This window comes from Chiloscyllium punctatum, chromosome 31, assembly GCF_047496795.1.
Source record: "Chiloscyllium punctatum isolate Juve2018m chromosome 31, sChiPun1.3, whole genome shotgun sequence".
NCBI lineage: Eukaryota > Metazoa > Chordata > Chondrichthyes > Orectolobiformes > Hemiscylliidae > Chiloscyllium > Chiloscyllium punctatum.
The window spans coordinates 11,319,290-11,334,004 of record NC_092769.1 but is presented as its reverse complement, the minus strand read 5'-3'; the positions used below and the strand labels follow the sequence as shown (position 1 = coordinate 11,334,004).

The following is a 14,715-nucleotide window of genomic DNA, read 5'->3' as shown; positions in this document are numbered from 1 at the left end:
CGGCCCAACGAGTCCACACCGATCCTCCGAAGACCAACCCACCCAGACCCATTCCCTTACATTTACCCCTTCACCTAACACTACAGGCAACTTCGCGTTGCCAATTCACCTAACCTGCACATCTTTGGACTGTGGGAGGAAACCGGAACACCCAAGGAGCGGAATTTGTTAAGTGTTTACAAGAAGATTTTCCTATTCAGTATGTGGATGTACCTACGAGAGAAGGTGCAAAGCTTGACCTACCCTTGGGAAATAAGGCAGAGCAGGTGTCAGTGGGGGAGCACTTTGTGCCAGTGACCATAATTCGATTAGTTTTAAAATAGTACTGGCAAAGGATAGACAGGATCTAACTGTTAAAGTTCTAAATTGGATAAAGGACAATTTTGGCAGTATGAGGCAAGAACTTTGAAAATGTGATTATGTGCGGATTTTTGCAGGTAAAGGGATGGTTGGAAAATGAGTAGCCTTCAAAAATGAGATAATGAGACAGTATGTTCCTATTGGGGTGAAAGGCAAGGCTGGGAGGTGTGGGGAATGCTGGATGACTCGAGAACTTGAAGGTTTGCTCAAGAAAGAGAAGGAAGCATACGTCAGGTATAGACAGTAGAGATTGAGTGAATTCTTCAAGTATAAGGGCAGTAGGAGTATACTTAAGAGGGAAATCAGGAGGGCAAAAAGGGGGCATGAGATACATTTGGCAAACTGGGTTAAGGAGAATCCAAAGTGATTCTACAAAAAAAGCATTAAGGACAAAAGGGTAACTAGGGAGAGGATAGGGCACTTCAAACATCAGCAAAGCAGCCTATGTATCAAACTGCAAGAGATGGGAGGGGGATATTAAAGGAGTATTTGCGTCAGTGTTTACTGTGGAGAAGGGCATGGAAGAAATAGAATGTGGGGAAATAAACAGTAACATCTTGAAAAATGTCCACATTACAGAGGAGAAGGTGCTGGATGTCTTAAAACACATAAATGTGGGTAAATCCCCAGGACCTGATCAGGTGTACGCTTGAACTCTGTGGGAAGCTAGAAGTGATTGCTGGACCCATTGCTGAGATATTTTCATCATAGATCGTCACGATGAGGTGCTGGAAGGCAGCAGGTTGGCTAACATGGTGCCACTATTGAGGAAAGGTGGTATGGAAAGCCAGGGAGCGATAGCCCAGTGAGCCTGATATCATTGGGGGCGGGGTGCGTTGCAGTTGAAGGGAATCCTGAGGGACAGAATGTATTTGGAAAGGAAAAGACTGATTCGGGATAGTCAACATGGCTTTGTGCATGGGAAATCATGTCTCTCAAACTTGATTGAGTTTTTTGAATAAGGAGCAAAGAGATTTGATGAGGGCAGAGCAGTAGGCGTGATTTATATGCACCTCAGTAAGGCGTTCGACAAGGTTCCCCATGGGAGACTGGCTAGCAAGGTTAATTCTCATGGAATACAGGGAGAACTATCCACTTGGATACAGAACTGGCTTGAAGGTAGAAGACAGAGGATGGTGGTAGATGTTTGATTTTCAGACTGGAGGCCTGTGACCTGTGATGTGCCACAAGGATCAATGCTGGATCCACTGCTTTTCATCACTTACATTTAAGATTTGGATGTGAACATAGAAGGTATATGTTGTAAGTTTGCAGATGACACCAACATTGTACGTGTAATGGACATCGAAGAAGCTTACCTCAAAGTATAACGGGATCTTGATCAGATAGGCCAATGGAGCAAAGGTTGGTAGATGGAGTTTAATTTCGATAAATGCAAGGTGCTGCATTTTGGAAAGGCAAATCAGGGCTGGGCTTATCCTCTTCATGGTAATGTCCTAGGGAGTGTTGGTGATCAAAGAAACATTGGAGTTCATAGTTCCATGAAAGTGGAGTCCCAGGAAGACAGCATAGTGAAGAAGGCATTGGGTATGCTTCCCTTTGTTGGTCAGAGCATTGAGTATAGGAGTTGGGAGTTCATGTTGCGGCTATACAGGGCAATGGTTAGGCCACTGTCAGAATATTGCGTGCAATCTCCCTCATAAAGGAAGGGTGCTGTGAAACTTGAAAAGGTTCAGAAAAGATATACAAGGATGTTGCCAGGGTTGGAGGGTTTGAGTGACAAGGAAAGGCTGAAGAAGCTGCAGCTGTTTTCCCTGGAGTGTCGGTGGCTGAGGGGTGACCTTATAGATGTTTGTAAAATCATTGAGGCATGGATGGGATAAATAAGGTTTTCTTTGTTTAAAGGCAAATGTGACATTGATGTTCCAGATGTGATACAACTGGTTAAACCACTCTGCATTAAGCCAAACAGAATTCACTTAAACACTACGGTTGAAACACAAACAAAAGAAAGTGGCATTAAACGATTGGAAAACATAACCGACTACTTGATACAGTAACTTACTAATTTCCTGATCCAATGTTGTAACATCTCATAAACACACCCCTTGGCAAAAAGGTAAATTCAAACTCGTATTCTTACAGGCAGGTGGGAACAACATCCAGAGAAATTCCCGAGTGCTCAGTTACGAATCATTTACTGAAGCTTGCAACCTTCTGATACTCAAAACATCTTGGGAATGCTGCAGCTAGACCAAAACTAGAAGAACCTGAACTGGCCACTCCTTTTCCATTGTTAAACTTTTTTAAAGAAAAAGCTACAAACACTCTGGACTCTTCAGCACCTCTGCCCTTACAATCTCTGTTCCAAAAAACACAGGACAAAAGTAACATTTTTAAGATAACAGCATCCTCACATCACCACACCCCTCACTCCCCCTGCCCCCGACAGACACACACGCGCACACACACACAGTCTTTTGCTGTCTCTCTCTCTCACGCACATACACAGAGGCATGGTCTCTCTCTCTCTCTCTCTCTCTCTCTCTGACTCACTCTCTTACACACACACGCTCAGGCACAGTGTTTTTCTCTCTCTCTTACACAGATTCCACATTGTCGAAGCTAATGTCCTAAAAAGAGATGAAAAAAAATACGTGACCAGGAATTGAGATATTTTTGCTCAAATATTGATCTTGGTTTGCTGCTAATTAGCCTTGTTGACTTTCAATGAGTTGCTTCATAAAATCTGGGACCGCCAGCAGAAGGTGATGAGCTAGAACATTTGTGGAATTGCTTTCTCAGTAAATGAACTTAGATACATTTTGTTGAGATTTTCACAGTAGATGACAGTGCTTCTCCAGCAGGTGGAAGTGAGGGCTGATAGTAGATCCTTCACCCAACACCTTCACTCATAAAAAGTTAAGGCACACAAAAGATTGACTGATGTTAGTTTAACATCATTTATTGAAAAGAAATGGTGGAGTTTTTAAAAAAGGATGTTATAGCAGAAAACTGAGAACAGAATTCTTGGAGAAAATGGAGGAAACCGTGATTGTAATATGTTTTGATTTTCTGAAGGTGTTTGATAAGATTACTGAATAAGAAAGGAGCCTTGGCTTTGGAGGTACTGTATTAACATGGAGAGAGGATTTTTGAAATCCCAATCAGAAAAGTTTGATTAAATGTTTTATTTTACAGGATGTCAACCTGTGGATTACCACATAAGTCTGTTCTGGGAACAAAAAAAATTACAAAGTATTTTGATGACTTAGATGAGGAAAGTGAATATATTGGAGGCAAGTTTGCGAATGACTCAAAAATTGGAGTGGAGACAAGTGGTGAATATGACACAAAAAGAAGTTTGCGGAAGGATACAGATAGGACAAGAGAGTGAACAAGGAGCTTTGCATAATAATGTAATGTGGATGAAATAAATGAGAACAGACATAAACCGTGAAGTTATGCATTTTAACAGGCAAGATAGAGATTGAATTCAGAAATCTACAGGGAGTCTGCATCTCCGAACCACAAAAAATTAGCTTTTAATTTCAACTGTAATAAGGATGGCAAATGTCATGTTGGGGTTTGTTTAAAAACTAATGGAATATTGAGATTAGGAACAGTCAGATAGAGCAGCTAATGTGTAGCTGAGGAGCTGGTGCAGGTGTTAGGATTCCCATTTTTCAATCATTGGGATCTCTTCAGGAATAGAAATGACCTGTATAAGAGGGATCTGAATTGGAAGGGGACAGATTTTCTTGTGGGGACATTTGCTAGCATTTGCTGAGGGTTTTAAATCAGTAAGGGGGATGGTGGGAACTAACAAGATAGTGAGAAAAGAGAAATGTTTGAGGTGAGATGCGGTGAGCAATTCTAGGGGTCAAGGCAGATAACAGTTTGGCAAGAATGAGGGAAGACTGCTAAACTTTGTTGCAAGAGGCCTAACATGTGAGACAGATGAACATAGGGCATAGATGGGAATGTGGGACAAGGATATCATTACCATTACAGAAATGTGGCTCAGGGATGAACAGGACTGGCAGCTTACTGTTCCAGGATATAGATGCTATAGAATGTATAGACAGAGGAGCAAGAGAGGAGATGGAGTGGTGTTTTTGGTTAGAAAGAACATGACAGCTGGATGTAGAGAGGATATGTCTTGGAGACTGCCCAGTGAAGTTATATGGATGAAACATAAAAATAAGAAAGAGGTGATGACCTTGCTGGGATTGTAAAATGGGCCTCCTAATAGTTAGTGGGAAATTTACAAGCGATTATGCTATCTGTAAGAAAAAACGGATAATGGTCGTGAATTTTAACTTTCCAAACAGAGTTTGGGGTAGGGTTAAGACCTTAGAATGTGGGAAATTGGTTAAGTGTGCACAAGAAAATGTTGTTATTAAATATGTGGATGCACCTACTAGACAGTTCGCAATACTTGACCTTCTGTTGGGAACCAAGACAGGGCAAGTGACTGAGGTGTCCATAGAGGCACGCTTCAGGGAAAGTGATTATTATTCTATTGGTTTAATAATAATGATGAGAAAGGATAGAATTGATTTAAAAATGAAAGTTTCAAATTAGAGTCTGGCCAGTTTCGATGGTATTAGACTTTGAGAAGTTGGTTGGGGAGGTTATTCACAGGTAAAGGGACGGCTGACAAGTGGGAGGCCTTTAAGAATGAGACAATGAGAGTTCAGTGATGGTATGTTTCTGTTTGTGTGACGGGCAAGGCATGGGGAAAAGCTCAATGATGAGGGAAATTGCAACTTCTGTCCAGAAAAAGAAGGGGGCATTCATCAGATATAGACAGCTGGGATTGAGTGAATCCTGAGAAGGGTATAAGGGCAGTCGGAGTATACTTAAACAGGAAATCATGAGGGAAAAAAGAGGACATAAAATTGCTATGGTAAATAGAATTAAGGAGAATCCGAAAAGATTCTAAAATTATTTTAAGGTTAAAAGAATAACTAAGGAGAGAATACAGCCCTTAAAGATCAACATGGCTTTCCAGGCATGGAACCACAGGAGATGGCTGAAACACTAAGCAAATATTTTGCATCAATATTTATAGTAGACAGGAGCATGGAAGCGAAGAAACTTGGCAAATAAATGATGTGATCTTAAAATGAGTTCATTTTTCAGAAAAGGAGGTGTTGGAGGTCTAAAGTAGAAAAATGGAAATAAATCCTAGAGACCTGATTAGGTATTTCCCAGAACTTTGTGGGAAGCTAGGGAAGAGAATCCTGGATGCCATGCTGAGATATTTGTATCGTTGATAATCATAGATGAGATGCCAGAAGACTGGAGAGTGACTAATGGGGCAGCATTATTGAAGAAAGTTGTATGGAAAAGCCAGGGAACCATAAACTGGTGAGCCTTTCACCCCAGAGATGCTGCCAGACCTTCTGAGCATTTCCAGCAGTTTCTGCTTTTGTTTCTGATACACAGCATCCACAGTTCATTCAGTTTTTATTTAGTAGTTGGAGAGCATTACGTTTTGAATTGGAGGTCTGTTGGATCATAACAACATTCGAACATAAAAAATACAATCAGGAGGAGGCCATCTGACTCCATGAGCCAGCTCTGCCTTTCAATAATATCGTGGATCATCTTTCAATGGACTGAGACTCCACTTACTCACCCCTCACGATAATCCTTCATTCCTTTACTCTTCACAAATCTATCTTCACCTTCAAACATTCAACAGGTTAGCCTCAGCTGCTTCACTAGGCAGGGGATTCCAGAGATTCACAACCCTTTGGGTGAAGGCTTTAGCTTAACCAGCTATCCTTAGTAGCCACACACGCAGATGACAAGCAACATGAGTTTGACTGGGACAACACTACTATTGTAGGACAAGCCAAGCAGAGAATAGCCAGGGAATTCCTCGAGGCATGGCACTCATCCACAGATTCTATCAATAAACACATCGACCTGGACCCAATATACCAGCCACTGCAGCGGACAGTTGGAACTGACAACCGGAAGCGGCAGATACCAATCAATATAAATACCGGAGGAAACGTCACAGAAGTGCTTCACAGGAGACTCCCAAGCACTGAGGATGTTACCTAAACAGGGGACGAAACATTTGCAACACAAATTCCCAGCTCGGCGAACAGAACCACAACAACGAGCACCCGAGCTACAAATCTTCTCACAAACTTTGAGCCTCCCTGCTTCTGTCTTATCTATCCCATTCATAATTTTACAAACCCGGTCCCCCATTCTTCTGAATTCCAATGAGTATAATCCCAGTGTGCTCAATTTCTCCTCGTAAGCCCACCCCCTCATTTCCAGAATCAACACAGTCAACCTCCTCAGCAAACCCCACCCCAGTGCCATCTCATGTAAGGCGATGAAAAGTGTACAGAGTACTCCAGGCGTGACCACACCAGCGCCCTATACAGCTACAGCAGAAACACCTAATTTTAAATTTTATCCACTGGCAATGAAGGATATTATTCCATTTGCCTTCCTAATTTGCTACTGGACAGGCAAACCAAACTTTTGTGTTTCATGCACAAGAACACCCAGGTCCCCCTGCACAGCAGCATTCTGTAATTTTTCACCAGTTTAAAGTAGACCACTTTGTTATTGTTCCTACCAAAATGGATGACCTCATGTTTACTAACATTGTACTCCATCTGCCAGACCCTTGCCCACTCACTTAGCCTGTCTATACCCTTCTGCACACTTTGCTCTATCACTGATTTAAGTGGCTTCTGTGAATTATAACACTCTACACTTGGGTCTCTAACTCGAAGCAATCTATCTGAATTATAAACAATTGCAGTCCCAACAATTGTAAATAATTGCTGGCTCAACACTGATCCCTGAGACACATCACTAGCCACTGATTGTCAACCAGAAAAACACCCATTTATCCCCAATTTTTGCGTTCTGTTAGTTAACCATTCTTCTGTCCATGCTAATGCATTGCCCGTAACACTATGCATCTTTATCTAATGCAGCAGCCTTTTGTGCAGCACCTTGCTGAATGCCTTTTGGAAATCCAGATACACCACGTTCACCAGTTCCCCATTGTCTACCACGCTCGTTATAACCTCAAAGAATTCCAATAAATCAGTTAAAGATGACTTACCTTTCATGAACCCATGCTTCATTAAATAAATGTAGGTGTTGCATGTTTGTAAGGCAAACCAGGGCAGGACTTATACAATTAATGGCTGGGCCTTGGGGAGTGTTGCTGAGCAAAGAAACCAAAGGGTGCAGATGCATCATTCCTTGAAAGTGGAGTTGCAGGGAGACAGGGTGGGGAAGATGGTGTTTGGCATGCTTTCCTTCATTGGTCATAACATTAAGTGTAGGAGTCGAGATGTCATGTCTCAGCTCTACAGAACGTTTGTGAGGCCACATTTAGAATTATTACAGACAAATCTGGCTGACCATTCCTATCAAGGATTTTGTGAAACTTGAGAGGGTGAAGAAAAGATTTCCAAGAATGATGCTGGAACTGGAGTGTTTAAGGTAGAAGGTGAGGCTGAATAGGCTGGGGTTTTTCTTTTCCCTGCAGTGAGAGGAAAGGAGGCTGAGGAGTGGCCTGAACAAGACCTATAAAATCATGTGGGACATTGATATGGTGAATAGCCAAGGCCTATTTCCTCGAGTGAGAGAGTCCAAAACTAGAGGACAGCGGATTAAGGTGAGAGGAGAAACGTTTGAAAAGAACCTGAGGGGTAACCTTTTCATGTGTATGTATGGTTAAAGCTGCCAGTGGTAGTGGTGGAGGCGGGTTCAATTACTGCATTTAAAAGGCACTTGGATGGGTGTATGAACAGGTAACATTTAGAGGAAGATAGGCCAAATGTTTGGCAAATGGTACTCAGTCAGATTGGGATGTCTGGTCAGTGCAGTTGGACCGAAGGGTATGTTTCTTTGCTGGATGTCTGTATGACTATAATCTTTGTTAAAACTGAAAAAAACCTCTCTTCTTCCCACAGCTGGAATACTGTGAATTGTTCTTTGGACTCATATCACAAAGAAAAGGTACACTGGAATGTGAGACAATCCACACGAGGTTTAGTCGACTGATCCTGAGGATGCAGGGACTGTCTTAAGAGTAGAGATTGAGTCATTTGGGCCTATACTCAATGGAACATAGAAGATTCAGTTCTGACATTCTGAAACATCTATTATTTTCAGGAAACTTGATGGTGTAAATGCCGAAATGTTGTTTCCCCTTGTGGGTGAGTTTCGGACCAGGGAGTAGAATCTCTGAATTAGAGGTCACAAATTTCGGGCAGAAGAGAATTTTGTCTCCCAGAATGTAGTGAATCTGTGGAATTCATTTCCACAGAAGACTGTCGAGGTTGGGTCATTCAGTATTTCGAAGGCTGAAATGGGCAGATTTTGATCTGGTAATTGAATCAATGCTTACATTTAAAACGCTGGGAAGTGGAGGTGAGGATTATCAGTTCAGCCATGATGTGATTGTTTGGAAGACCAAACTCCATTGGCTGAACAAGCTGCTTCTGGTTCCCTATCATTGACCTTTGCTCTAAGTTACTCTTTTCAGAATTATATGGGCCTCATTTAAATTTCATGTTTGAAGCCCAGCTGCTTCAATCTCTCCTCATCATGAAAAAAGACAGGGATCATCTTTCTCCCTGTTTGATGGCATTGCCTTCTGCCTCGAATGCAGTGACTGCATTTACAGTCATAGAGTCCTCCAGTTCTGTTGAATATTTGTCAAACACAACCACGACTGTCACAGAAAAGGTTAAAGACAAATCAAAACTACATTTAAACTGCCATATCAAGCACACTGTCGGCATGTGTTGCATGGAATAGACACGTATTGCATATCTCTCAGCACTCATCCATTAAACACTGCAAGGGTTGTTCATAGATGATTTGCGTATGTGCCTGTAGATGATAATCTGCTTGTATAACAAAGTTTCGGTGCATAGTGTTGTTCCCTTTTTATTCTGGTATCAAGCATTTCAAAACCAGAAAGACAGTGGGTAGGAGTCCAAGCCCCTTTACACGGCTACATCAAATGTTTTCTGTGATTGTACAGCTCATGTAATGTGCTGGGTAAATCTCCCTCTATACTGTGCTGTCCAATGCAATCATGTCAAATATATTTTGGTTTAGGCACAGAGTAGAGCTGCGTCCAGGATTCCCTAAAAAAAACCCTCCCAGAGTAGGTACAACACAGAGTTGATACAGAATAAATCGACCTCTACAATATTAAACATTCCATGAGATGTGCAGTAAAGGTTAATTATAGTCTAAATAAGCATTGCCCTGAACCATTAAACATTCCTCAGCCAAGAATAATACTACTGAGATACAATGAAAACGCTATCACAGTCTTGCAGCCTCATTCCTATCAAGCATTTCCAGATCACTCAATACTCAGACAGATTTTTGAGAAAATCTTGACTCAAATCTCTCTAATGAAATGGATGAATTTGGCTGAGAGGATATGTTGGTGAGGTGTTGGCTTCAGGTTATTAAGGAAAACATCGTCCGATTGTGGAGAGGCAAAACACGGCATCAGATATAAAGAAAAAAGGGGAGAAGGCAGGAGGGGAAGAGAGAAAAAGAGAGACAGAAATATTAGCTGTGCCAATGTATCTCTGAATTATAGATTGTTGACTAAATATGAGAACTGATACCTCTATCATTCAACAATCATACAACTTATGTATTAAAAAGTCCTAACATCAATTAGTATTGGAATCCATTGAGTTATTTGCATTTTTTCCACAATTCGTGTGCTGTGCTTGTGGGGAAATATAAATTCGGGTTTTGTGGTTCTGTAATCTATTCTGAGAATTCTATTTCTGTGTTTATTTACATAAATGCTTAATTGGCTTCAAGGAAGTGATGATGACAGCAAAGCCAGATGAACAAAGTGATTTGTTGGTAAGATTCAAATCGAAACAAGTATGTTTTAAGAATCTTGACCATTTGTAGAAGTGAACACAAATTTATGAAGACGAATTGCAACAAATTTTATTTATTTCTAGAAGATGAACACAATTTAAAACTTTTATTTAGGTTAAAAATTCAGTGCTGAAAATTCTGCAATTAAACTTCAATGTTGAACTGGATCTACTCTGAATGACAAATGATTTATATTGTAGTCCGTTTAGACAGTGCAACATCACTCAAAGTGCATTTTAAAATATTCACATGAAATACTTGAAATGCCATCAGGAACTGCCGCAACAATTACATTTAATTGATATAGTTGTTACGAGGTTTCGTTACACGTATTACTTAATGTTAAGGGTCAGCGATGAGTCCCTATCCCCAATTGCCCATTGAATAACTTGCTAAAGCCACTTCAGAACACAGTCATTTACTTCCGAATGGATCTGGAATCTCATGTCGGCCAGACCATGGAAAGGTGACAGATGCCTTGGCATTCGTGCAGCAGCTGTTTTTGTATTTTTCCATTGACTCGGGCTACATGGTCACCATTTGGCTTTCTTTCTGATTCCAGGATTTCTTTAAATTCAAATTTCACCCTGGGCAAACGATGGTATTCCAAACCCTGGCCATTCAACATCAAACTGGAGTTCGAGAATCCTGGTCTCATGATATCACCACTGTGATCCTAATGTGGGAAATGCACAGAAAGCACAGAAATGCAATAAATCTGACACTTTACTTCATGAACAAATATTGGAGTGCAATACTGGCAAGAACTCTCTTGCTGTTCACAGCAACACCACAGGAGACTTTGCATCCAATCATCAATCTTAAATGTGTACCGGACTCTGTCTGAACAGCCTGACTCACCATAATTTGCATTTTTGAATTCTGCACTGACTTATGAAAAAGTTAGTCACATATCCCAAGAAGGTGGTCATCAGCTACCTTTTTGAAGGTCTGCCATCTTGCTCGGCTAATTATGGTTGATCTTTCTTAAGCTTTATTACAACTAAATGGCTTCTCAGTCGAGACTGTAATGCTGGAAAAGTACAGCAGGTCAGGCAGCATCCGGAACAGGAGAATCGGCGTTTCGGGCATGAGGCCTTCATTAAGATACCTGATGAAGTTGTTATGCCTGGAACGTTGATTCTCCTGCTCCTTGGATGCTGCCTGATCTGCCGTGCTTTTCCAGCACTACACTTTCAACTCTGATCTCCAGCACCTGCAGTCCTCACTTTCTTAGTCAGGTTCGGCACAGGAAAGGAACCATCGCCTTTTTGTTGAACAGGTAGGCAGGCCAGATAGGAAAGTCACACATCGTCCTCTGAAGGACAATACTGAACCATGTAACATGTTTCAAAACTTTGGTAGGTCTGTGATTATCATTCATTACCCCAGCATTTTCATTTCATACTCTATCATTAATTGAAGCTACCATGGTAGAGATTGATTCTGGAACTTTGCTCCAAACCTTTTGATTGCTTATTACATACCCATAATGCCTCCTCAACCACTTTCTCAAACTGTCATGTTAGCTTGAATGATTTTTTTTATTGACTCATGGAACACGGTGGTTGCTTTCAGTTGTCTGTAGGTGTCCTTCAGACGATGGCAGAAAGCTGCCTTTCTGAAATAACATGTTCCAAAATGGCCTGAGGAAGGGAGTTCCAGATTTTGACCCAGTTACAGTCAAGGATCGATGATATATTTCCATGTCAGGAGTGGTTTAGAGAGGAGCTTACAGTGGTGCTGTTCCCAAGTATCTGCTACTCTTGTCCATCGAGATGCAAGTGGTAGTGGGAAGGTACTGTCTAAGGAAGTGGCTAAGTTTCTGCAGTGCAGTATTTTAGATAGTGCATATGGCAGGTATGCCTGAAGAAGGGCTTATGCCCGAAACGTTGAATCTCCTGCTCCTTGGATGCTGCCTAACCTGCTGCGCGTTGCCAGCAACACATTTTTCAGCATAAGGCTGATACTAAGCATCAGATATGGAGGCAATGGACGCGTGTGGATGTGCTGCTGATCACGTGGGATGCTTTGTCCTGGACAATGCCTAACTTCTTGAGTGCAGTTGAAGGTGCTCCTATCCAGTCAAGGGGTGAGCTGTGCTATTACTCTCCTGACTTCTGTCTCTTAAATAGTCAATTGGCTTTGCAAGTCAGAAGGTGAGTTACTCGCTGCAGTATTCCTCACCTCGGTCCTGTTGTTACAACCATTGTATTTATATGGAGTGTCCAGCTCAATTTCTAATGAACAATAAAACCCAGGATGTCGATGGTGAGGGATTCAGTGATGGTAACACTATTGAATATCAAGGGGTTTTGGTTAGATTCACTCCTATTGTCAATGGTCATTGTCTCGCAGTTTTGTGGTGTGAATGCTATTTGTCACTTGTCAGCTCAAGTCTGGATATTGTCCAGATTTTGTTGCGTTTGAATATGGACTGAGGAATCACAGAAAAAGTGCTAGATCAATGCAGATTTCTCCTCTGACCTTCTGATGGAGGGAAGGTCATTGCTGAAGCAGCTGAACATGATTGGGCCAAGAACACTTTCTTTAGGAACTCCAACAGAGATTTGCTTTGGCTGAGACGACTGACCTCTAACAAGCAGAGTCATCTTCCAATGTGAGAGGTCTGACTGCAGGCAGCAGGGAGGTTGTCAACTGTTGCCCATTGAATCCAGCTTTGCTAGGACTCCATAATATCACACTCTGTCGAATGTGACTTTAATGTGAAGGGCTGTCACTCTCCCCTCATTTCTGGAATTCAGTTCTTTGTCCATGTTTAAATCAAGTCTGTAATTCAGTCATGAGCTGAGTAGGCCTTGCCTGACCCACATTTACGCAGGTTATTGCTGAGCTAGTGCTGCTTGATAGCACTGTGGAAAGCACTTTCCTACACCTAACTCATGATTGAGCATGGACTGATGGGGCAGTAATTCACCAGGGTGGTTTGACCTGTCTTCTGTGCCCAGGACATGCCTGGCCTATTTTCCACATTGTCCATGCCAGTATTGTAGCTGTACTGGGAGTGCTTGGCTAGCACAAGTCATCAGTATTATTGCCAGAATTTTGTCAGGCTCCATAGCGTTTGCAGTAACCAGTGCCACTTGCCCAACAGTGTCTTGATTTAACGTGGAGCAAAGCGAATTCCCTGCTGACAGGTATCTGTAATATTGGTGATCTATGGAAGATGCTGAGATGGATCAGATAATTGGCACATCTGGCTGAAGGTTGCTGTGAATGCTTCAGCCTTAACTCTTGCACTGATGTGTTGTTCTTTCCAAAGCAGAGCAAGGGAATATCTGTGGAGCTTATTCCTTCAATGAGTTGTTTAATTATCAACCTTAATTCACGACCTGATGTGGCAGCACTGTGGGCTCAGACCCCAGCTTCCTGAATTAATGGTCGAGCCAGAATATCGAGGAGAAAGTGAGGACTGCAAATGCTGGAGATCAGAGCTGAAAATGTGTTGCTGGAAAAGCGCAGCAGGTCAGGCAGCATCCGAGGAGCAGGAGAATTGACGTTTCGGGCATGAGCCCTTCTTCAGGATTCCTGAAGATCGCTTATCCTTTGTATTTTGTAGATTCCAACAATACATCATATATTCACTTAAATTGTTAGTCTCGAAAATGCTTTACTTCACAGACTTTAGGATATAATGTTCTGTTTTCAATTCTTCTCTCCGACAGGCAAGGCCATTGATGTCACACGGGCTTTCCTCCTCACTAATTGCAAAACCAAACGTTTTTCACCTCATCTTTGAACTTACTGATCAAAATGGCTCCATTCTTGACTAGACCTTTCATATACTCTGCAAACATCAAAGGATCCAGCACCAAGTCATATAATAAGCCACTGGACACAAGATATCTTCATAATGACTACATTCGACCATTACCTTCTGCCAACAAATAAACCTTCGATGCATTTGCCAAACTGCACCAGATCCCATGAACCCTTACCTTATTGAAGATGCAAGATCTGGTCAAAAACCTGATTGAAGTTAAGAAGCATTACATCCACTTTTTACACCCAATGTCACATCTCATTGCCTCTCCGGAAAACAGAATCAACCACTTCCGATATGATATCACTTCCACAGTGTCAAGAACAAACGGTCAAATTGCTGTAGGTCTCAACATTGTATTTAATTCCATTCCTATTTTCCACAATGAAACAGAAGAGACACAAGATTATTTCAGCTAGAGTATATTATCTGTCAGAGAGATAAGAAGAGTTACCATGCTGAATTTTATTGCTTAAACTTTACTTTTCCAACTTTTAATGAATGCTGCCTCTTAGATTTACTTATTAACTTCCCTCAAGCTTTCTACTTTTAAACACAGGTTTATGAGCGAAACTACATATTGTCATTTAGCTCCTTTCACCCGATGGTAACTCTTCTTATCTCTCTGACAGATAATTTACTCTCGCTGAAATAATCTTGTGTCTCTTCTGTTTCATTTTGGAACA

The 14,715-nt window shown here is 41.6% G+C and overlaps 1 long non-coding RNA gene across 1 annotated transcript; it reads right to left on the bottom strand.

Annotated features, from left to right (window-relative positions):
• Nucleotides 1-10,302: 10,302 nt before the first annotated feature.
• On the bottom strand, nucleotides 10,303-14,353 carry LOC140456801 (uncharacterized). Its single transcript, XR_011953135.1, has 2 exons — nucleotides 14,205-14,353; nucleotides 10,303-10,921 (listed from the first exon to the last, which is right to left on the bottom strand). It is a non-coding gene; the product is annotated as an uncharacterized lncRNA (long non-coding RNA).
• Nucleotides 14,354-14,715: the final 362 nt, after the last annotated feature.